Source organism: Manis pentadactyla, chromosome 16 (assembly GCF_030020395.1).
Source record: "Manis pentadactyla isolate mManPen7 chromosome 16, mManPen7.hap1, whole genome shotgun sequence".
In the NCBI taxonomy this organism is placed as follows: domain Eukaryota; kingdom Metazoa; phylum Chordata; class Mammalia; order Pholidota; family Manidae; genus Manis; species Manis pentadactyla.
This window is the reverse complement of record NC_080034.1, coordinates 67455900-67479311: the sequence shown is the minus strand read 5'-3', so window position 1 is coordinate 67479311 and position 23412 is coordinate 67455900. Positions and strand designations below refer to the sequence as shown.

The following is a 23412-nucleotide window of genomic DNA, read 5'->3' as shown; positions in this document are numbered from 1 at the left end:
TTTCTTTCAACACCCATTCTACATGTTAGAATGTTTTCACAATAAAAAATTGGGGGAAAGTTTATAGCCCCCCAAAAAGTCTTTTGACCAAAAGCGAAGTGACAGTCAATTGGAAGTAAGCCTGTATAAAATAGTTACAATTCAGAGTCAGACTCTACATGATTATTGCTAAATAATGTATAAATATTCTGCAAGCTTACAGACTAATTCATCTCTAAATACACCAAACCTCCCTTCAAGTCTTTGAGCTGCTTTCTTTTCTCTGAAGAAGCAATCCATTAAGGAATACTCTAAACCAAAGACAACATTTAACCAGCTAGAAATGACCATCTGCCCTTGGAGAGTAAGTGGGTGAGTTTTCACTTTCTGTGGTTGATAACCCTTAGTTCATGCCTTTGGTATCATACACATATCTTTTTGAACCACCTCATAGACTCCATTACCATCGTGGTAATCTTTCTTAATTTGATTGACAGCCCCAATTTTCACATTCCTACCTACTTCCAGAAAACACAATTGATCAGCTAGTTTTAAATGCCCAGAGGATTTCTTTGGGTGTGTAATTAGGATAACAAGCAAAACAAGACCTATGCAATACAGAAGACTACTGACTTGTGCCTGACAGGCTCAGGGACTGAGTTAAATTAGTAATGAAACAAAAGTCATTTTTTGGTCACATTTATTTGGAAGCAAAGATATTGTGACATTACCACATTACTTCAGTCAGAGAAAGATTCTCAACACCATTGCAAAACATAAAATGGCAAAAGAGAGCACTACGTTTGTAGGAGACACTTGTTTAAATTTCTTCAAGTGCAAGTAGATAGTTGACATTGTTTTATAAGGAAAATATTGTAACCCAAAGAATATGTCTTTGTCATGTCACAGGCACCAGTTTACAGTTTAATTCCCAGACAGCTGCAGCTCTTGGACCCCCAAGGTCATACTGGAAGTCAAGCCAAAAGGAATGGCATCAGATCTGGGACCCTAAAAAGAAAGTTCAAATGTAACCAGAATGTTTGGAGGATGATAAACATGTAAATTACATGTTCAATATACAATGCCAACATTTTGCTAGGACTGTCCCAGCACTCCTGTCCATCTTGAAGTGCCCATCCTTCTGCTCTTCATGCTTCTATGATGCTTTCCTCTTTCCCTGATAGGACACTGGACACGTCAGCTCCTTTGCCACCAAGCTGGTCCGAGAGCAGAGCAGAGCCTTTAAAGCCCTGGCTCTCTCAGCTCAGAACCTGGTTCATCATAGGTGCTCAAAACAAATGATTGGCAGAATGGCTCCCAACCTTTTTTGATTAAAACTCAGAGTCACAAATACATTTTGAGTGTAACTCAGTAGACACACACAGTTGCCTGTCTATATAAATTGGAACACAAGTATCATTTAAAGTACTTAATCTTACTACGTGTAGTGCATAGACATTTCCTAATCTAGTCTATTTAATTTTCTATAAATATGGGTCAAGACAACTAAATTGATTTCAAATTTAGGAGCTCTACTTTAACATTATAGAAGTTACTCACCTGCTAATAATCAGTTAACTGGCTTATTTAGGATTGGTACAATAGAAAAATGGTCTTTCACCAAAGACAAATATAGACTCCCTTGGGTCTGTCATGTTTACTGCTAGTAGGTAAGAATCATTACTGTGTGTATTCCATCAGCTTGTTACCACCTACTTGCTCACTTAAGAAGGCTTGGCAGGTTTAGCCCCTGGTTGTTTCTTCTACTCTGTCCTCTGCAGTTACCTCTATTTAGCTACTTGCCCCTCATTGATGCAAACCCCTTATGCTCTAGTCTTTGGTTCAGTCTTGAAGGAGTGGACAGAAACCTTAGTGCCAATATACAATGCAGCTGGGAGCTGAGTTGCCTGCCTTAGATCCAGGATCAGGGGCCCAGGCTTATCCCTCCCATGTTCTCGCTGCCCAAGCAGCCCATTTGTTGCAAATGTCCACAGACCCTGCATCAGTGCATCTCTCCATCCTCTGTTTTTACAGCAGGGTGCTTCCCTGGAACCCAAAGAGTGACCTTGGAACCCAGTTAGGCCCTGCCAGACATCCTGTCTTTCACATGCTTGGCAGACAGCAGTGCTCAGTATGTCCCAGGCACCACACTGGTGAGGAAATGAGACGGAGGCCGCCATGCCTGGGTCTCGCTCACTAGAGCCCTGCTGCTGACCGGCACATGGCCCTCCTGGAGCTGACTGCTGCCCACACCAGCTCTCCCAGAGGACAGCTTCCTGGGGGCCTGAGCAGCCATGCTGCACTCCACCTGGCTGCTCTGAGACATGGCCTTGCCTGACTAGTCTTTTTGTGCACTGTGATGTGGACAGCCCCTCTCTCCTGCCCCTGGGCTCTGTCCATCCAGCCCAATTCCCAACATCACCCTCCTCCCATTGAATTTGTGCTGCAAGGTCTTAGCTACAGTCATAGTCCCAAAACCAAAGGATGGAGTTTCTGTTCCAAATTGAGAAACCCAAGGGAAGGAGTGATTATCAGAAGAGTCTCTGGGTCACCTGTCTCCCTCGGAGAGAAGCTGTGTCAAAGCACCTTGCTTAGGGCGCGGCCTGAGATCTGCAAAGCCAGTCTTTTCTGACACATTTTCTTGCTTGTGAGTTGGGTTAGGTGGTGATGTGGGGAGGCACGGAGCGGGATGTGGGCAGACTCCGAGCCGGGATCCATCCCCACCCTTTGGTCCAGGACCCTGAGAGCCTTGCTCAACGCTCTGCACCTCAGTTTCCTGGTCTGCGAAAGGAGGAAAATGGAGCCTACCGCATGAGATGTCATCAGGTTCGAGTGAGTTACAGAGCTGAGGGGCTTAGAGTGCCACCTGGGCAGGACAGTGAGTGAGAATGGGTCATAGAAAGTTCCAGATGAAAGGCACCAGAGGGCCACTTCACCTGCAAGGAGTGGCAGCCCAGGGAGTGAAGGGCCAGCCCAAGGCTCACCTCACAAAGGGAATGAGCGAGAGCAGGAACTTCAGATCCTTTTCTAGCTGGGGATCCTCTTAGTCTTTATTTGTGTACCTTGGAAGGTAGAATATTCATTTAATCAGCGGGGGAGGAGAGAATAAAAATATGCTAGAGTCACAGGAGAGAGAGAGCAGCTGCACTGGCTGTTTCCTTCCTCACCAGAGGCACCTGCACTGCGGAGTAACTGGGTGTGTTTACGGGCTCGGGCCCTTTTCTGGAGTTCTGTCTAGAATGGGCTCAGTAAGGGGGGAGGGAAAAGCTAATATTGACAGAGAACTTCTTGTTGACCATTGATTAGTCTTCAAAACAACCTTGTGAGAAAGTACTAGCCCCATTTCACATATGAAGAAACTGGGGCTCACAGGGTTTACATACCTTGCCCAACATAAGTCTGCTGTTCAGGGTGGAGGTGGGAGTCAAGCCGCTGAAGCCATCCTTGCTGACCCCAAGCCTTTTGTTTCCCCTTTGACCCATAGCCTGACCTTCCCAAGTTGAGGCTGTGCCCCTGCACACGCAGTGCCGCTCCACCCAGGAGTTCAGCTCCGGGGTTCAGGCAGTGCCTACCCTGTCATGAATTCAGCCTGGTGCCCGTGAGGGTGGTGGGGCCCAAGGTTAAGTCCAGGCTCCTCCTCCGGCTTTGAATTCCCACTCATGCCCCAACTCAGCAGAGCCTGAAGAGAACCTTAGCTTTTATTACCACCACATCCCTCAGCTACCCAGTGCTCCAGTTCGCAGGATTTTGTCTTCCATCTTGCTTCTGTTGGGCCTGTTTGGGGTGACACCTGACGCATGGCCCTGTCTTCCGACCAGCCCAGCCTCTGCTGTGAAGACCCCCTGAGGCCCGGTGTGCTGAGCCGTGTGGGGCCAGAGCTCCCTCTCCAACTCCGTCCCCTCCCTGCCCCACTCCTCCTCTCGGGAATAGCTCTCGAGTGAAACATGACTGAGGGCCCCTGGTGTACTCAGGTTGCATGGAGGAAAGGAAGGGCTGAAAACCGCAGCGGGACTATGGGTGTGGGGCACGGGGGCTGCAGGGGTTCTGGGGCTGGTGGTGGCCAAGAGTGATGCTTGTGGAGTCAGCGTGTGGGGCCCCTGCCCAGCCACCAGCCCGGCCTCAGTGAGCCCACAGCAGGAGTAGGTACCTGGCCAGTCTTCCTCACCTCCTGGTGCTGGGGGGAAGCCTGGGAGGAAACCACGGTGTGTGTGCAGTGAGTGTGCCAGTAAGTGAGAGCACACCAGTGAGTGAGAGCACACCAGTGAGCATGACCACACCAGAGTGAGAGCAAACCAAAGTGAGCTGCTGCTTGTGAATAGCTCCCAGTCCCTTCTGTCTGCACAGCACGGGGCACTGCCCACAGGCAGGCTTTATGCCACATGAACACTGCTGTGTTCTCAAGGGTTCCTGACACACTGCCTGGTGTGCACCCAAGTCCTTTCCCTGGGTTTTCTCATGCACACAATAGGACTGACATCAGAGGGTATCTGGAGGATTACATGCGTTAATAGCACCGAAAACAGTGGCACATTGAAATAGCTCAGTAAATGTTATTTCCTACTCTTTCCTTCTCATCTCAACCAGTGAAAAAGCTGAGGCTCAGAGAGATTAAGTAATTTGCCTGAGATCACACAGCTAATAGGATAAAGAGTGAGAATTGGAGCCAGGCTTGTCTGGCACATTGCCCACAATCTCCACTAATGGACTCTTTTCTGCTCACCCCCTAAGACCCATGCCTTCTCTTTGTCCTCTCCTTGCCCCTTGAGAAAAAGAACAAGCAGTAACTTCACTGTCCCTTGAACGGAGTCAGTTCTCCGAGCACAGCACTGCCCAGTTCACCGAGGCCCAGCAGAATCAAGATGGAAGACAGAATTCTGTCTTCTCAGGAGAATGCAGAGGGAGAGTTTTATTTACATCAGGTGACTGAGCCCAGGGTGGAGACCGAATGACTCAGGTTCAGGATTTTAGCCCCCACCCAGTTCCCTTTACCAGAAAGGAATTTAAATTAAGAGCCAGGGGATTTAAGGTGGAAAAGACCAGCTAGAGCAGGTTTTGGAATGATTTGGAGTTCTTGCTCAGCACTATCATGCACAGTTGCATAGTTTTTGCACTGAGCAAAGGCACCAAGCTAAAGTCATCCTGACCTCTGCTTGCCAAGCTGTGTGCTGTGGCATACGAGCACTTTTCTAATTCTCATTTGTGCACAAAGCTGCCTTATAGTGGGCCTGCTCTCCCTGGCTCCCTGCCTCACATCCTCTCTCCTGTGCTTCTCTTCCCATTCCCTCTAAAGGCCCCAGGGATAGGTCACAAACTTTCCACTGCCAATCCTCTTAATGCAGAAGCTCAGAGTACAGAGTTGAGCCCTGTATTTCTTATACTTTTTTTCTAAGACAGCCTTACAGCTCAGAGAGAACAATGCACACACTAAATCTTGAGTGTGGAAGGTAAGCTTTTGCAGCTCCAGGTCAGAGCTGTCCTGTTTCTGACCCACCTAGCAAAGCCCTGACACCTAGAGGGTCCACTGGTGTTAACAGAATGGCTCAGATGTCCAGCTGCCTGAAAAGGGGCTCTGCACATCCATCTCTTCCTCACCCCACCTGGTCCATCAGGCCAGCGCTTACTCATCCTGCCGGATTTGGTTCCTCACCACCCTCCTTGATAGAACCTTCTCTGCACCCTCTGGACAAAGCCCTCTGGGGTCTGACCCACACTCCAGGGGACTGGGTCCCAATTGGATTCTGGCCAGGCCCCAAGGACAAGGCTGTGCTGCCCTGATTTTGTAGCCCTGATGATGCCCCACTTACTGCTTGAATGCAGAGAAGTGTGTTTTCAGGGAATAATAAGAGTCCCTATGATTTTGCTTTAGAAGTTCTTTCACTTCCTTAATTATTAACAGTAATAAAAGTGCTTGGTGCTGCTTTACATCTTTCCTTATTTTGAATTGTAAAACCTTTCAAATACGGAATAGCAGAATAATGCACAAAATTCTCCTCCCCCCAATATTGAACAGAAGCTAACATTTTAATTAATGGTTGTAGACATTTTAAAAAAATAAAGCATAGCAAATACAGGTAAATATAGAAGAGCCCTCTGTCTCCACCCCCTCTCCTCCCTGAGACAACTTCTCAAATTGATATGTTCTATTCCACATATGTTTGAACTTTGACTATATGTGTAGTTTTAAAACAATATGTACTCTTCTGTGTATTTAAATATCACATAAATTGGGTTGCATGGCATATAACATTTTATAGCTAGCTTTTAAAAACCTAACACTAAATATTCATCCATGCTGATACATGTAGATCTAGTTCATTCATTTTAACTGCTGTTATTTCAAAACCAGGGTCTGTATGTCCTCTCCATTAAGGTATTATTGTTATGCACATTCTTATTAATTTCCTGGTGTGTGGATGCAAGGGTTTCTCTTAAGGCACACACCTGGAAGTAGAAGTTCCAAATTGTGGATGACCTTCTAGATAAATAACTGCCCAAGTGATTTCAAAATTGTCACCCTTTACACTATGATGGACATCTGAGTGTTTCCCCACCCCCTTCCCCTGCGGGCCCACAGTAGACACTGAGCAGCTAGCTGGCTGGCGACTGTGTTGAATCACTTTCATGTGCCTTTGCTTAAACATCATTCTATACACTCACTGGCTGTTTGGACCTTCTTTGAATTCTCTTTTTATACCTCTGTTCATTTTTCTATTGTTCTGTTTTTTTCTTCTCTTTGAGGGAATTCTTTTTACATTCAGGATATTTGTCAGTTTTGCTTATTACAAATAACTTTGACCACTTGTAGCTTGTGTTCTGGCTTTGTTTCAGAAGATCTTGTGTAGAGATTTTAATTTGAATATAATCAATTTACCAACACTTCCTTTATGGTTTGTGCTGTTCGTTTCTTGTTTAAGAAACTTTTCCCAATGTGATATCATCAAAAGAGTCACTGAAGCTTCTGTTAATGAGTTTTGCATCTTGCTTTACAGATTTAAGTCTTGATTATACATGAACTGTGTTTTAGTGGATGGTGTGAGATAAGAATCTGATTTTATTTTCTGTAGAGAAAGCCAGAGCCCCCAGCACCACTTGTTAATAATCCATTTTTTACCTATGACTCTATAATCCCATTCCCATCACAACCAGCTTTTGTGTGTATCGGCTCTGGCTCTGTCCCTTGTGTCTCTGTGCCAGTACCTCATAGTCTTAAATAACCTAGTTTTCTTATAAGTCTGGACATCTCCTAAGACAACATTCCCTTTTTCTTCTTCAGAATTGTCTCTTGTTACTAGTTGGCCTTTTGCTTTTCTGTATTTATTTTAGTGTAAGCTTACTAAGTTCTACAAAAATCTCTGTTCTCATAGAATTGCATTTTATTTATTGAATGACTTGAGGGAAATCACTTATGTGTTGATAACTCTTCCCATTCATTGGCAGGTATTTGGGGCCTTCCTCTGTATGCTTAACTGAAGATTCACAATTTCTTCCCCAAGAGGTGTTGCATATATTACATACACTGAGGAGTACCACAGATGTGGGTACATTTAAATTTTTGTCATATAATTGTGATTTTTCTCCTCTTGGCTCTTCAAACTTTTTGACTGAAATTGCTGATACTGGGGGATTTTATTGTTTTTTCAATTCTGATACGTTCTTCAGCAAATTGAGTGAACTGAGGGAATAACATCAGTTATATTTCTTCTTTTCCACTTCTTACAACTCTTTTTTCTGTTTCTTGTCTTACACACTCTGGCATTGACTTCGATTCAGTGTAACCTGTGAGTTGTAACTGTAGGCAGCCTTGTCCTGTTCTTGACCTTCACAGAGATGCTCCTTAAGTTTCACCACAAAGTGCCGTGTTTGCTGCACTTCTGATAGAGACCACTTTCTAGTTCACTAATTATAAAATATGTTTATTATTTGCTCTAGGAATGTTCTCATTTGTTTTTTGTTATCACATTAGTTTGCTCAAGATTCATTTATATTTGCTCATAATTTCAGTTTCAACTGGGTTTGCCTTCCTCTTGCCTTTAGCAATCCTAATATTTTTTATATGGACCTTCCCTTTTCTGTGTTGATCATACATGCCAATGGCTTGTTTATGTCATGAGCCTGATCAAAACAACACATCTTCAGTTGTCAATCTTTTATATTATTCTTTCCATTACTATTTCAATGACTTCTGTATTTTTATGATTCCTCCCCAGTTTCTTTGGATTTCCTAGGTTGTTCTTGTCCTGATTTCTGGAATAGAAATATGAGCTCATTAGTTACTTTGTTTAAATATAATCACCTAAGATTATAAATATTCCTAAGTATTACTTTAGCTTTATATCACAGGTTTGTAATGTAATATATTCACTGTGGAACAGTAGTAAATGTTTTTAGATTATGGCTTCAATTCTTCCATCTTTTTGTTTGAGTTACATATAAATTGTTGAAGGCACATTAATTTCAACTGTATGTTTTTTAATTATGTCTACCCCTATCTAACTACCACCCAGCTCAGATGCAAAGGTTTCCAGGGCTTCAGAAATCTTTCTCTTACATCTTCCTGGTCCTTCATCTCTTGCCACTAAGGAAACACAATTTTTGTCCATTCTTTCAGATTTCCATAAAAATTTGGGAATACTTGTCAGTATCTTAAAAATTAATGTAAATTTCATTAAGTTTTAGACTGAATCTAAAGATCAATTGGGGAGATTTGATATCTTAACAATACTGAGGCTTTGAAAGCAGACAGGGCAGATGGCATCACTTACTTGGGCTTTGTTTAGTTTCTCCCAGCCATGCGTTATATTTTTCAGTGGCATGATTGTCCACATCTTTTCTTGAAATTACTCCTGTATATTTGATGTTATTGCAAAATTTACTTTTATCATTTAATTTTCCTATTGTTTGTTGTTAGACTGGAGAAACGCTAATGAGTTTTATGCATTGGCTCTGTGTCCTGTGAGTCTGCTAAATAAGCATATTAACACAGGTGCTTTTTGTTAACTCTGTGATGATTTATGTGCACAATTTTGTTTTCTGTAAAAAGGACATTTTAGCTTTTTCCTTTTGAAACTTCATTTTTTTATATGCCTTATCTGCCTTAGAAATTATAACGGTAGACACATTTGGTTTTTCCTAATCTTGGGGAGAAAGTATGCAATATATATATTAAATGATGGCAGCAGTAGGGGCAGCTTAACCTCCATTTGCTGAAAGTGTGTAATATGAACAAATGTTTAATTCTGGCAAATGCTTTTTCTCTACATCTGCTGAGATGATCTTATGGTTTTCTCCTTTGTTCTGTTAATATCTTGAATTGTGTCAATGGACTTTTGAATATTAAGCTAGATTTATATTTGCTGAATAACTCAACTTCTTCATGTTGTATTATCTTTTTAAAAATATATATATAGGCAAAAATGAACAAGTGGGACTATATCAAGCTAAAAAGCATCTGTACAGCAAAGGACACCAGCAATAGAACAAAAAGGTACCCTACAGTATGGGAGAACAAAGTCATTAATGACAGATCCGATAAAGGTTTGACATCCAAAATATATAAAGAACTCACATGCCTCAACAAACAAAAAGCAAATAATCCAATTAAAAAATGGGCAGAGGAGCTGAATAGACAGTTCTCTAAGGAAGAAATCCAGATGGCCAACAGGAACATGAAAAGATGCTCCACATCGCTAATCATCAGAGAAATGCAAATTAAAACCACAATGAGACATCACCTCACACCAGTAAGGATCGCCATCATCGAAAAGACAAACAACAACAAATGTTGGCGAGGTTGTGGGGAAAGGGGAACCCTCCTACACTGCTGGTGGGAATGTAAACTAGTTCAACCATTGTGGAAAGCAGTATGGAGGTTCCTCAAAATGCTCTAAATAGAAATACCATTTGACCCAGGAATCCCACTTCTAGGAATTTACCCTAAGAATGCAGCAGCCCAGTTTGAAAAAGACAGATGCACCCTTATATGTTTATTGCTGCACTGTTTACAATAGCCAAGATATGGAAGCAACCTAAATGTCCATCAGTAGAAGAATTGATAAAGAAGATGTGGTACATATACACAATGGAATATTATTCAGCCATAAGAAGAAAACAAATCCTACCATTTGCAACAACATGGATGGAGCTGGAGGGTATTATGCTCAGTGGAATAAGCTAAACAGAGAAGGACAGGTACCAAATGATTTCTCTCATATGTGGAGTATAAGAACAAAGAAAAAAACTGAAGGAACAAAACAGCAGCAGAATCACAGAACCCAAGAATGGACTAACAGTTGCCAAAGGGAAAGGGACTGGGGAGGATGGGTGGGAAGGGAGGGATAAGGGGGGAAGAAGAAAGAGGGCATTACTATTAGCATATATAGTGCGTGGGGGACACCGGGAGGGCTGCGCAACACAGAGAAGACAAGTAGTGATTTTACAGCATCTTACTACGCAGATGGACAGTGACTGTGAAGGGGTATGTGGGGGGGACTTGGTGAAGGGGGGAACCTAGTAAACATAATGTTCTTTCTGTAATTGTAGATTAATGATACCAAAATTAAAATATATATATATATATATATATATATATATATATATATATATATATATTTTTTTTTTTTTTTTTTTTTTACTTCTTGCTAGACCTTGTAGATGACACATTGCAGGGATTCTGGGTTATCTTTTCTTCCATTAACAGGTATTAAAACTTCATTCTGGCAAGTAGTTAAATTTCAGGTTATTTCATGATTTTGTCAGGCTCTCTTTTTTTCTTTTCTGAAGTTTCAGGATTCAGTTTTTTCCTTGCCTATGGACCTTCAGGATGTGGCCCTTGCTCCCGGGACCTCATCTGACTGCTGGAAAGCTCGGTGTGGTCCCTCCCCTCTGGCTGGGCCCAACCCTTGCATCTCCCAGTCCCTGCAGCCCATCCGTTCCCCAGCCCACAGCAGCTGCTCAGGCTTGGAGGCCTCGTGGAATACCGTCCGGTGCAAAGCACAACTGACCCCAGTGAGGACACCGGGTCACCTCCGTAGGGACCTCTGGGCCCTCCTCAGCAGCAGCCTGTCCCTCTTCTCGGGCCATTCATCAGTCCCATCTTGCCTCCTTGGGGCAGCAGGTGCTGTGTTCTGCTCATGGCCCTGTGCTGTAGCCCAGAAAACACCCCCAGGCAGACAGTCAGAGGGAACACAGGGGTCCCTGCACATTCTCCTCCTTTGAAGAGTCATGGTCCCGTGTTGCCTGCTGTCCAGCAGCTCGTGTCTTTTTGTCAAGTTGTGTAGTTTCTTACTGTGTGTCAGGTTGGTAATAGAGACACAGTCAAGGCTGGAAGTGCCAGACCTGATATTTTACCCACCAGGTCACACTGCCTCCCTGTCGTCTCTCCTATAGCAGACCAGTTTACTCTGTCCCTGCTGGGCACGTCACTCCTGTGTCCCTACAACCACATCACAAAGTTCAACTCAAGCCTGCCTCCCCCGTGCAGGCTTCACACATTCCCTAAGGCCACAGTGTGGCTGCATCCTCTGACCACCCTTGTTCCTTGTCCACGCGCACCCAACGATCACACTCTGTAAGCAGAATGGTGGCGTGGCTGTCAGCACATGCGTGGGTCTCGGCCCACTTCTGCCTGCAGTGTCTGTGAGATCTTGGTCGGTTACTGCATTGCTCTAGGCCTTGGTTTCTTGAGCTCTGAAATGAGGATGCTAATATCTACCTCATGAGATTCTAGTGGGGATTAGACTATATTTTGTAAAATAAAAAATGCCAGGTACAGGGCACCATCTTAGTTAATATTTGCTGTTACCATTTAGGCAGCCTTGTACTCTCTTACCAAAATTTATCTGTCTTTTATGTTTTTTAAATAACATTTTTATTTTAGAATAGTTTTAGATTTACAGACACCTGAAAATAGCACAGGGAGTTCTCTATAGAGATCTTAAGTTAGTGTGACTTGTTTGTTACAATTAATGAGCTAATTATTGATACATTATTATTAAGTCAATACTTGAGTCAGAATTTCTTAGTTCTTACCTAATGTCCATTTTCTGTCCCAGGATCCAATCCAAGGCAACAGATTATATTTTGTCCTCATGTCTTCTTAGGCTCCTCTTGTCTGACAGTTTCTATGCTTCCCTTGTTTTCAATGATCTTGGCAGGCATTTTGTGGAATGTTCCTCAGTTGGGTTTATCTGATTTTTTCTTTCATGATTGGACAGGGTAGTGGGGGTTACGGGATGTAGACCCCAGAGGTAAACTACCATTCTCATCACTACATATCAAGGGCAGATGCCATCAACATGACTTATCACTGTTGATGTTGACCTTGACCATCTGGTGGAAATTGGGCTCTGGTTTTATTCAACTTATTTAATGGGTCTTGTCCTAGCCTTTCATCCAACCAATGAAAGGGGAAATTTCTTGAAACTTGTGAATGTGTTAATTCTTTACAACTTCCTCATGACCAACACAGTGCTATGCACACTCAGTAAATATCTTTTGTGCTAATTATTAATAAGAACAAAATGGAGTACTTCCATCCTGTGGAAGGGGAGGAGATAGGTTCCAGTTGACATTTGCCTCCTAGTGAACTGCTGGCAAAGCCCGTGCTTGCCAGCATCCAACATCCACTGGAGGAGAGCTGACTAAACCCTCCTTTTCTACCCTCAGGGTCTGAGATGAAATCTGCCAATGACTGTCTCCAGCTCTGAATCTAACCTGATTCCAGTTCCAGGCAATTGCTATTGGGTATAAAGAAGGGATAGGAAGGTAAAAATTAATAGGTGCTCATATAAGTCTACAACACTACACTGGACCATAGAATGTTGCTAGGCTATCCCTTGAAAATATTTGAAATTTATGTAATTCTACCTTGAAAATACCTTTCTGGTTTTCCCAAATAATCATCTCCTTAAAGCCCCAATGAGTAAAATATTTGAAACATGTTTCTCCAGGACCTTCTTATGAGGAAAATTAGACCTGGAAACAGTTATTCAATACCTGGGAAATGTACATTGGGTTTTGTGCCCTTAAAGTAACTGATCACATTTAAATACCTTCATCATAGTAAAATTTGCCTCATGATCATGCATTTTTTAAAAAGTACAGCCAGAGGCCCTAAAAGTAATTTTATAACCCACATAATGATCCTTTGCCCATTAAGTTACAAAAACGTGTTACAGAAAATGTTCCAGAAGCTGCTCCATGTTTACTAAATTACTCTTATCCATAAATAAGTTTTATGTTCAGTATTTTAAACCTTTTATTACCTATACAAACTATTTTTAGCATTCTTTTATTTAGAAAAAGCTTAAGAATTATTTCTACTTATGATGATTTCTGTCCTTGTTCTTGCAAAATAACCCAATAAGATCATCCCTTAGAACCAGAACAGATTTGTACAGACATGTAACAAGTGGGTAAAAAAACTGAGCAGAACACAGACCCATTTGCTTTCTTGCCTACAGCTTCCACAATTACACTAGGCATAAAAAGGTGGCAGATCACATGGTGATCTCTGATGGAACCTGGATGTGAGAATTGCTTTCCCTACTCTGTAAGTGATACCAAAAAGGAGGAAAGCTGCTTATCTGTGGAAAGTTTTGGTCTTCTGGGTCTTGCTACATAATTTCATAGTGACCTACTTCAAGATAATAAATGCACCCTAAATGCTCTGCAAGAACTATTGAAACATATAGAAGGTTCAGTTTTACTTTGTTTTGTAAACCCTATTACAGAGCAAAAAATACCGTATCTCAAGTAAGAAAATGTCTTTAGAAAGTAAAAGCTCTTGAGAGAAACCCAACAGTTAAAATGGGTTGAGCAAACTCAACTTTCTCTGCTGATTTTTCAGCTCACCTCAAGACCCGTAACTCCACTCTGACCCAACAAGATCATCCCTTAGAACCCTGGGTCCACTCACAGACCCAAATATTTTCCTTCAATTTGCATTTCCTAAATGAAATGTAATAGAAAGTAAAAGATGAAAGAAAAAAGCAAAAAAGATCAAAGCAGTGTCCAAGTTTTAAGCAAATCAATAATTCTTGCACAAAAAGGATATTGTAGCACTACACATTCTGCACTTTTATTATTGTTATGCTTAAAATATCAACGTGAACACCTCCCACCCCTTGCTCCACTTCCTCTCCCACCATTTTGAGTGCTTTCTTGCTTTCGGGCACCAGAGAACTCATCTACTTGAATTTCTTGCTCCATTCAAGGACACATAGTGATTTCCTAAAACAGAACCTTCTCCTGTGTCTGAAATGGAGACTCAGTTTCACATTCATTTCCAATTTCTTTTCTGGAAGAAAAAAACTTTCAAAGTACCTATTTTCCCTTCTGTGATGAGCCCCAATGAGTAATGCAGCTCTCCCTGGGTCAGGTGTTCAGTTCTGTCTTGGGTGAGTCATTAAGGTGAGTCTCCCAACGTGCACATTCTCTCTCTCACACACACACAAACACATGCACACAGAGGGAGAGAGAGAGAGAGGAGAGAGATTTGTAAATTCTACCCATTCCAGGTGTGCAATTTAATAATTCCTTAGTCATATAATAAAAATAATATGGATACAATAAAAATTGGTACACATATAACCACAGAAGATATCTCTGCTCACACCTGCCTTAACCACAATAATGAATCTCACAGCAACACACTGTCTAGAAACAATGTAAAATATAGCCTGCGCTTAAGTGAATAACAAGTGAAGAATTTAATTAGAAATTGGGAGGCAGTTCATTTCTTTTAGCCTTAAGCTCTAAAAGACAGTATAAAATTTCATGACTAAGAAACTTTTTAAACTACCTAATTTACTTATTTTTAACTTGTAGCATCAGGCCCACAATTAATCTTTTTCTATCACAGACCTATAGGGCCCTGGGAGAGAACAGCCCTACACTGTATTTCAAGGTTGGCAAATTTGACTTTGTGTCTTTCCAACACCTCAGTTTCCTTAGTCCATCTCCAAGCTTTCCCTACAAGCCCATTAAGACCCTGAAAAGCATATCATTTCTCATCATCTACCATATTCCAAAATATGCTGCCCTAATCTTCAATCAAATCCATATCTTTAAATTCTAATCTCTATTAAAAGTTAAAAGGAAAGCATTCTGATTAAACAAGCCCAGTCAGGTATGAATAACTTAGAGCCACTAAGGTGAGTCCTCGTTTTGTTGATTTCTCCATGCTGTTAGAAACAGCTTCTTCAAACTCTCTCTTCCCTCGGCTTAGCACCATAATCCTGGCTGTTTTTATATTTTTCCATCCACCACCCACCCCCACAGATGCTTTTGCTCTGCTTCTCTTGCAAACTTCATACCTTTTCCACGGCCATTAAGGGCTGGTGTTATCAAGGCTTAGTTGTTTCCTGCTGTGCTTTCTATACTCAGGCGATCTTTCAACATACTGTCCTCTCCCTGGGTGTGTTTCTCCTCTTCCATTGCATGTTCTATCCATCTTTAGGAATCAGCTTGAGCACCATGTCCTTCACAGATCTGCCCTGATCAGCCTCTCCATTGACCAAGCTGGTCTCACCAGTCTGTAGGAAGTGTCTGTCCCCCATGTGGCCCTGAGCCCCCATGCCCCATTCTACTGCTGAGTCCTGATGATCATGACAGGGACTGTCTGTCTCCTCTGCTGGACAAGGGCTATGGTGCAGTCACCATCTCTCCCCCGTGGCTACCAAAGCTCTAGACACAGGTAGACTGTAAGTACGCATAGGAACCTGTAAGTATTTGCTGGAGAAAAGAACTGGGAAGAGCAGAAGGCAGGAGCCGCTTCCTGGGAGCAGTGGGCGGTTGAATTCCTGGCACACGGCAGGCTGGCTCTTGGTGAGTACTTAGCGGGCCTGGGAATGGAGAGGGTCGGGGAAGGGACAGACCATGACATTCAGTAAGAACACTTGGATAAGACTGTATAGTTAAAGTAACCTTTTCCACTGGGACTTCACAAGGCAGGCAAGGCACACGCCGTCTGAACAGGTGTAGACACTGGGGCTCTGGGAGTTTAAGTGACTGAGGGGAGGTTGTGAGATTTACACAGCTTAGAGGTACATGAAGAACACAGGTTTTTCATTGTGATCTGGTTCTTTTTCCATAATACTGTAAGCAATTTCTCTGAGTAATTTGAAGAAAAAGAGAAGAGACACCAAAATGACAAAAAGGCCATCTTTAAATTTCCTCATTGGTGCATAGTAACCTAATATGTGTTTCCATCTTCATCTACACCAGAAAAAGCTAGGCAAGATAGCAACTTAATTACAGCTTTGAAGAATGACTTTGCTCTACAAATCATTCATGACTCTAAAACCCTGTGATGTTATCACAACCACAACCAGGAGCTTACCTAGAAGGGTGGTGGCTTGGTCTGAGGTGCTCAGACCTGGTCAAAATGAGGGGGCACAGAGGGTAAGAAGCACGGCAGCAGGATGCGGGTGGGAGGGTTGGGAATGGAGCCCATTAAGCCAGACAAGTTTCCTATAAGTGAATTGTCATTCATTCACCCAGCTGTGGTGTAATGTCCTCAGAGGGGAGTCCACAAATAAAACTCCTGCGAGGCCCCATTATTAGGTTGTCCCAGAGCATTGCTATGGAGGCCAGAGCCCAAACTACTGGCGCCAGACCCCAGCCTCCTTGCTCCATAGAATCATTTTTCTGTCAAGGTATTGGCCTAATGCAACAGTAAGAGCTTCACACTATTACCCCTTCTTCCAGAAGTCTCAGAGCAGGAAGGTGGGCACAACTGCAGTATACTTCAGTGTACTGCACAGACAGAAGGGTCATAGAGAAAAAAAGAAGTGAAAACACAAAATATGTCAGATGCTTGCACATATGCCAGATGGTACTTGGAGGTATCCAAGCATGGGTCTCTTCCTACTCACTTGTATTCAGAAAGACTACTGGACATTTTTAAATTAAACATAGAACTATATTTTTATTTCAAGAGTGAACATAAAGAGGAATGGTTTCCATTCCATAAAAACAGCTATCACGCCCTATAATTTGACTTTATTAAATTCAATAAAAATCCTACCCAGGGAGATAACAGAGCATAAGGGATAAAGAACAAAAATAAAGAAAAATTTATGTAAAAATGCTGCCCAAGATACATGTAGCACTGTCATGGATGCATAAAAGGTGGGCAGCCATGAAACTTTAAATAACATATAACCTTCTGAGATGCTCTGTCCGGTGGGGTGGTGATAAAGAGATTATAGATTGCTCACCTATCAAGAGTCACCTACAGGGAGATATTTAGGATGTCTGAAGTAGGACTAGAAGTTTCAATGAGCAGAACTTGTGTTCTTTTAGCTACTTGTCTGTATATTAATAATGTACTTACTGAACGTGTCCGGCTTTGTACACGACACAAGAAATGTTGCAACCACTGACCCACCACCCTCATCTTCACTTAGAATCGGTGTGATGAGAGCTGTGTGGCAGGTAGGGCCAGAGGAGCCACAGGCCATGGGTGAAGCCAGCGGATTCCATACCTAGCGCAGACCAGCCTGCACTCCACGGGAGGGCCTGCCTCACGGTGAATGGGTGGGCAGCTCCTGTTGCTTGAACTGGGAAAAGCAGAAGGTGGAGTGGACCTCTGGGGTAGAAGAGGAGGTGGTAGGAAGCAGGGACCCCAGGAGGCAGAACTGGGAGATAGTCCTGAGAGAGGTGAGGGCAGGGCTCCTGTCTCAGCACTCCCCCTTACTAGGTGTGAGGCTTCGGGCAGTTCAATCTGCTTTCCTGAACATTACTGACTCTGCCTATAAAATAGCAGAGTCCTAATAACTTCCTCCCAAATTTGTTATGTGGACAAAGGAGAGCAGCATGGAAACCAGTCCATTCTGTACCTGGCCCATGACAAAATCTCACAATGTATGAGTTCTTATTAGGGGAGCAGGTTTTTAGGCAAGGACAAGAACTTAAAGGAACCTTTCCTCTGTTAACTTTCAGTCCTAGCAGAGACTTCCCCACTGGGCCCTCCGTCCCTATCATCCTGGGCAGGAATTCTCCCCACCCCCAGCCCTTGGCATAACCCACACTCAGCACTAGTCATATCAACTTACAACTGAGGAGTTTACATGCCTGTCTCCTGCCTACATCACACAAGGACGGCTCCAGCCCAGAGCTGAGGTTGTACATATTTGTATTCCTAGCACATGCTAAGAGTTTAATAAATGTTGAGTAAAATATTCATTTAATGAAGAAAATTTATAACAGCCATGAAGTTTTGTTGGATCACTAAGTAAATGGAATGTAACATGACAAATGGAAATAACACTTCTGTGATGGTAAGCATATTCCATTAAAGATCTTATCAAGTTCCTATCAAGTAGGCCCCAAGACACTATAGGACTTGCTTCTGTTTCACCTTTTAGGTAAATCATTTCACATATTTTCTCAGTGAGACTCCATGATAATAGAGATAACAGTGATGTCAGAATATTCTGGAAGAATGGAAAACAGCACAGTTTCAGCTTGGGAACGCTGAAATCACTCTGGGATTTTTTCCAGCACATTCTACTAAATAAGCATCTCTTCAAATTTAAATCTTGGAACAGGATGACAAAACAAGTCTTTAAATTATGCAAGTGACATAGTAATCTGGTCCAAAGTAGGTGCAACAACCAAGATTTCAAACCACTGCTGTCCTCTTGTGGCCTGGCAGACGATATGCTTCTGGTTTTCAAATCAACTCAGGTTAAAGCTTCCAGGTCTGCCTCCCTAATCCTCTGAAAGCTACAACAGAAACTGAGCTTATTCTTCCAAAGAACAGGCACTAAGGAGACAATATTCGCTTCACACATTACCCAGGGGTGAATATAAGCTGCTGAGACTGGGTTATGAAAAGATGAAAGCAGCTGTGCCTGTCTAGTCAGGGGACTGCTCTGTCGCTTCGAATGGGCCCAGGCCCTGGAGAGCTGAAAAGCAGTGTCTTCAGCTGAAGGCGATACACAGTGAATAGACACCAGCCCGGTAGTGACTCGGCAGGTCTTGCCCTAGAGCACCACGTAGGAGCAAGTGGCTGAACATCTTAGATGCCCCTTTTTCCCTCTTCTGAAATTCCAGAATTCAAAGCAGTTAGTATGTTATACTATTTCACCATAAATCATAATTTTTATTCTACGATTCCCTTATTTATATATGCATCAGAACACTTGTGTCATTTTTGTCATTCATTCTTCAATTAACAGATATGTTTGGAGCACCTACCACCTGCCATGGGCCAGTTGTTTTCTAAGGGTCTTAAAGGCTGAACAGGCAGATGCATACCTGTCCTCCTGGAGCTTACATTTTTAAATACCATCTGTTCAATGAGTATAATTTTTAAGAAAGCCTCATAGTATGGTCATCAGACTTCAGTTAACTTCCGTAAAGTGTCTAGAACCATATCTGGTGCATAGTAATTACTCAATACATAGTAATTGCTGTGGACACTGCCTTTTTCCTTGGAAATAGGAGGCTTTCAGGGTCTACAGGGCCTACAAAGGGGAGCAGAGAATTCCATCCTTGCTTTCCAAAAACAGTGGCATCTGAGGATATAGGTAGACCAACCACTAAAATGCGCAGAGTTCAGTAAAGTTCGTCTATAATCATTGTGGTCTGATAGGCCTGCTTCTTCTACATACTCAATGCACCCAGTTGGATAAAAGAAGGAAATAAGTAAAATTGTGAACACTTCAAAAACTGTCTTTGCAAGAGGAAAGGAAAAGTGTTCACAGCACCTTGTCTTGCAGCGCAACCGAGAAGGCATGCTGCTGCCTCTGTGGCTGTCTTTCAGGCTCGTGCAGACACGGGCCATATCATGGTGACATGGCAGAGTCACAGCCTGCGAGAGCATCTGTGACACAAGAGGTGTTCACTCCACTATCACCTAGCTCTCCCAACAGTCACACTGTGTGTCATTGATAAACACTGACAAAAAGCCATTTGAAAGATGCCCACTTTATCTCCTCTCTTTATAATTTACTACTAAGAACACAGATTGTTCAAGGGGTGGGAAAATAGTCACCAAAAATTTTCTCAAGGTACAAGAATGTTCATCTTCCTTCTAGGTCACCTGTCTCTTGGGCATTGTGATATCACTAATCCAGAACTAGAAAACAGATGTGGAGACCACTTTCTGGAGAGCTCAACTGGCCCTCAGGAACCATTCACAGTAGACAGGAGCAGGTTCAGTCATCTTTGACCTACAGTGCCCGACTCTTGAAGAATATCCAGCTTTTATAAACACACTGGGTCTGAACAGCCAACGGGGCCTTATACTACAACTTGTCACAATCCAAGGTGGATTTTGTCCCTTTGGAAGGGACAGCATCTTCCCAGGACTTGGGCTTGTGGAGTCACACCCTGTTTAACCTGTTTAACTCAGCAGATGCACTTTTAATGCTGTAACACCAGGAGCCTGAGAGAGGCCACGAAGGGCTTTGCTTTCTCCAGCTGCCGTGGGGGCTGGAGGTCAGATTCCTCACGTGAGCTTGAGCTCCAGCATTCATGCCTAGGTGGTGACATGGAGGTCACCTCACCTTCAAATCTGCCCCTACTGACAGAAGGCAGTTAGCTTACATGCTGTGAGTGTTATTACCCATTATGACAATTAAAGAGTTTATTAGAGACTTTTGTTTTTTCTTATTTTAATATTGATCCATCCAAAATATTAAAATAAGGAAGCAGGGCGGATATTATTTTCCCATTTTCAAGGCCTGGAGAAGCTGAATGGTCTGCCCAAGTCTACAGAGTGCCCGGGGGAAGTGGTCAGAACCACTGCCTGCTTATCTCTCTGAAGCAATAGAGCCACACGAAACCAACTGCTGCAGTAGAAACGCTATGCAAAGAGTAAATGCTTGTTAATTAGGTATAAATTGGGGCATTCAGGGAAACCTTTTTGTCTGTCCCAAATATCAATAGATGTGGGGATTTTTTCTGTTTTTTTCCAAATTTGTTTCTGGCTTCTTTAAAAGATATTTCAGATGTAAGGAAATATAACCTGATCCTCACTTTTCAGAACTCTGTGAGAATATGTAATGAATAGCAAAAGTAGGAGAAATGTGTAAGATTTAAGAAGAAAGATGAGGGTGCCATAAAAACGGTCATATTCAGAACTGCTGTCACCAAGACATGGGCAGGTGGAGAGCCCTGTATGATGCCCTGGGCCTTCATGTCCTCCTTCAGGATGGCACGAGGCGTGGCACAAAGCAGGATGAGGCCCCCTGCATAGGCATCATGGGGCTCTCTCTGCAGGTGTTTCTGGATCCACTTGCTTATTGCACATCAAGGCTAGCATGAACCATTAACCTGCATTTGGGGGACAATCTGCTTGAAAGATGCTATTCAAAGGTTCCCTTGTGTGGTGTCTCAAAGGAAGTCACAGGAGCACAGGGAGAGGTGACTCATGCCTTGAGCTTGGGCAGATCTGAGGAACTGATCGGTTATTTTGTCTACACTATGGAAAGGTTACAATAAGCTGATGTCATTGTGACGGGCAGCGGTCTACTACTGTCTGAAGGAATTCATTTTCAGCTGTGGGGGGTATGTGTTAGATCTTTGTTTGTCTTGCAGTTGAATTCTCAGCCTTTTTCATAGAATTTTGCATTGCCAAGTAATGTAAAACAATCCAGACGATTAAAGAAATCTCTTTTTCTCTTCTTGATATAGTCATTTTTCTTTACCTACAGAAGAGAAAAATAATTCGCTTTCTTAATATTTTTCTTTAGTATTTTCAAATATATCTGAAAAAGAGAGAGCCTTAATGGCTTTAACAATTGAAAGAAATAAGTGATATTTCTCACATTAAAAGTTATAAGAAATTTTTATATAATTAAAAATTATAAGAAAGGTAAGCACAGCTAAAAATGAGACTATATTCTAGTTGAAGAATTATTTTGATTTATTAAAACTACGTACTACCTGTATGTAAATTAATGAGATTTTTAAAATAGAATGCAGTAAAATATATATACCAAGTGGGAAAAACTGGAGATGATAATATAGTATTTCTTGAATGAGTATTTAGCTTTTTTGATCACTTTGATTCTGGATAAATAGGAGTTTAATATACTGGTAATATATAAATCAGTAAATACAGTCAGACTAATAGAATTCAAATACATTCAAACATATTTCAATAAATATATTTAACTATATTCAAATATAATTCAAATTAAATGTGGTCAAATTAGTGCCCTGAAAACAAAGGAATTAAAAATAAACACATATTTCAGAAGCTTTAAACAGAAAATTATTTCTTCACTATATTTGGAGAGCAAAATCAGTAACTACCATAACACCCCTGTATTTATCAATATTAGTCTAAATAATTTTTAAATTTTTCATAATTTCAACTGTATTTCACCTTTCTTATTCAGAAAAAATAAGTTAGCATGGCAGAGACTGCTAATTATCTACCCACCATTCATTTCCTTTTGGCTACAGCCCATAGTTTTGGCAAATTAAATGTAAGCAAAAGTCATTGGGATTAACTTCTGGGAAAGCTCTTTAAAAGTGAACAGATTTCTCTAGTTTGTCTCCGTTGCCCTTTCTTTGGGCCAGGAATGTGGATGTGATGGCTGGAGGGCCAGCAGCTGCCCTGTGAGCAGAACAAAAAGGCTCACACCCTGTGAGAATGGAGATTTAGAAGCAGCTTGAGTCCCCAGTGACATCAATTGCTTATCTTCTTGCTAGATGAGAGAAACATAAACAACTACCTTATATAAACCATTTGTTGTGGAATTTTCAATTAAATGTAGCCAAACAAAATTTCTAAATGATAGTTAGGTAAGATAAGGAATAAACTGCCAAGATGGTAAGAACATTAAATTGTGTTCTTACTGCACATTTCTTGTTCTTGATTCTTAAATGTGTCCTGGAAAGGATATATATAAACTGCTGGGGGAGACAGTTCAAATTAACATTGTGCATGCCATCTTGAGCCAATATCCTCTGTGATAATTGTCACAATTTTTATGAAATACGTAAGTCCGGGAAGGAAACCCCAGGGCAAAATACCTCCAAGAACCGAAATCAGTCAAGGGAGAAATAAAGTTCAAAATCCACTTATTGCTGGGATTACCTTGGTCGGAGCTGTTCCGGCGGTGGGCTCCGTAGCCAGCAAGGCGCGGTACACAGCAGCCAGGTGCTTCAAGGTGACCCGGACCTCTGCTCCTTTCCATGGTTGCGGCCAGGCTCCGGCCAGCAACAAGAGCAGCAGCAGTGGCAGAAGCAGTGGCCTTAGGCTCGGGCCACGGGCCACGGGCCGGGGTCGGTGTGGACAGCAGCCTCCACAACCACACGAGTGTTGGCGCACGTCCCTTTGGCACGAGTGCCGCTTCTCCCCATCATTTCTGGGGTGGCCCTCCCAGAGGCTGCACCCATTATGACAGATTTCAGGTTCAGAGGCATCCTACCGACTGTGCCAGATGTAAGTCCGTGGAGAAATCTCAGGGC

At 42.4% G+C, this 23412-nt stretch overlaps 1 long non-coding RNA gene across 1 annotated transcript; it reads right to left on the bottom strand.

The window, feature by feature from the left end:
- Window positions 1–662: 662 nt before the first annotated feature.
- Window positions 663–4832, bottom strand: LOC130681292 (uncharacterized). Its single transcript, XR_008994332.1, has 2 exons — window positions 2964–4832; window positions 663–987 (listed from the first exon to the last, which is right to left on the bottom strand). It is a non-coding gene; the product is annotated as an uncharacterized LOC130681292 (long non-coding RNA).
- Window positions 4833–23412: the final 18580 nt, after the last annotated feature.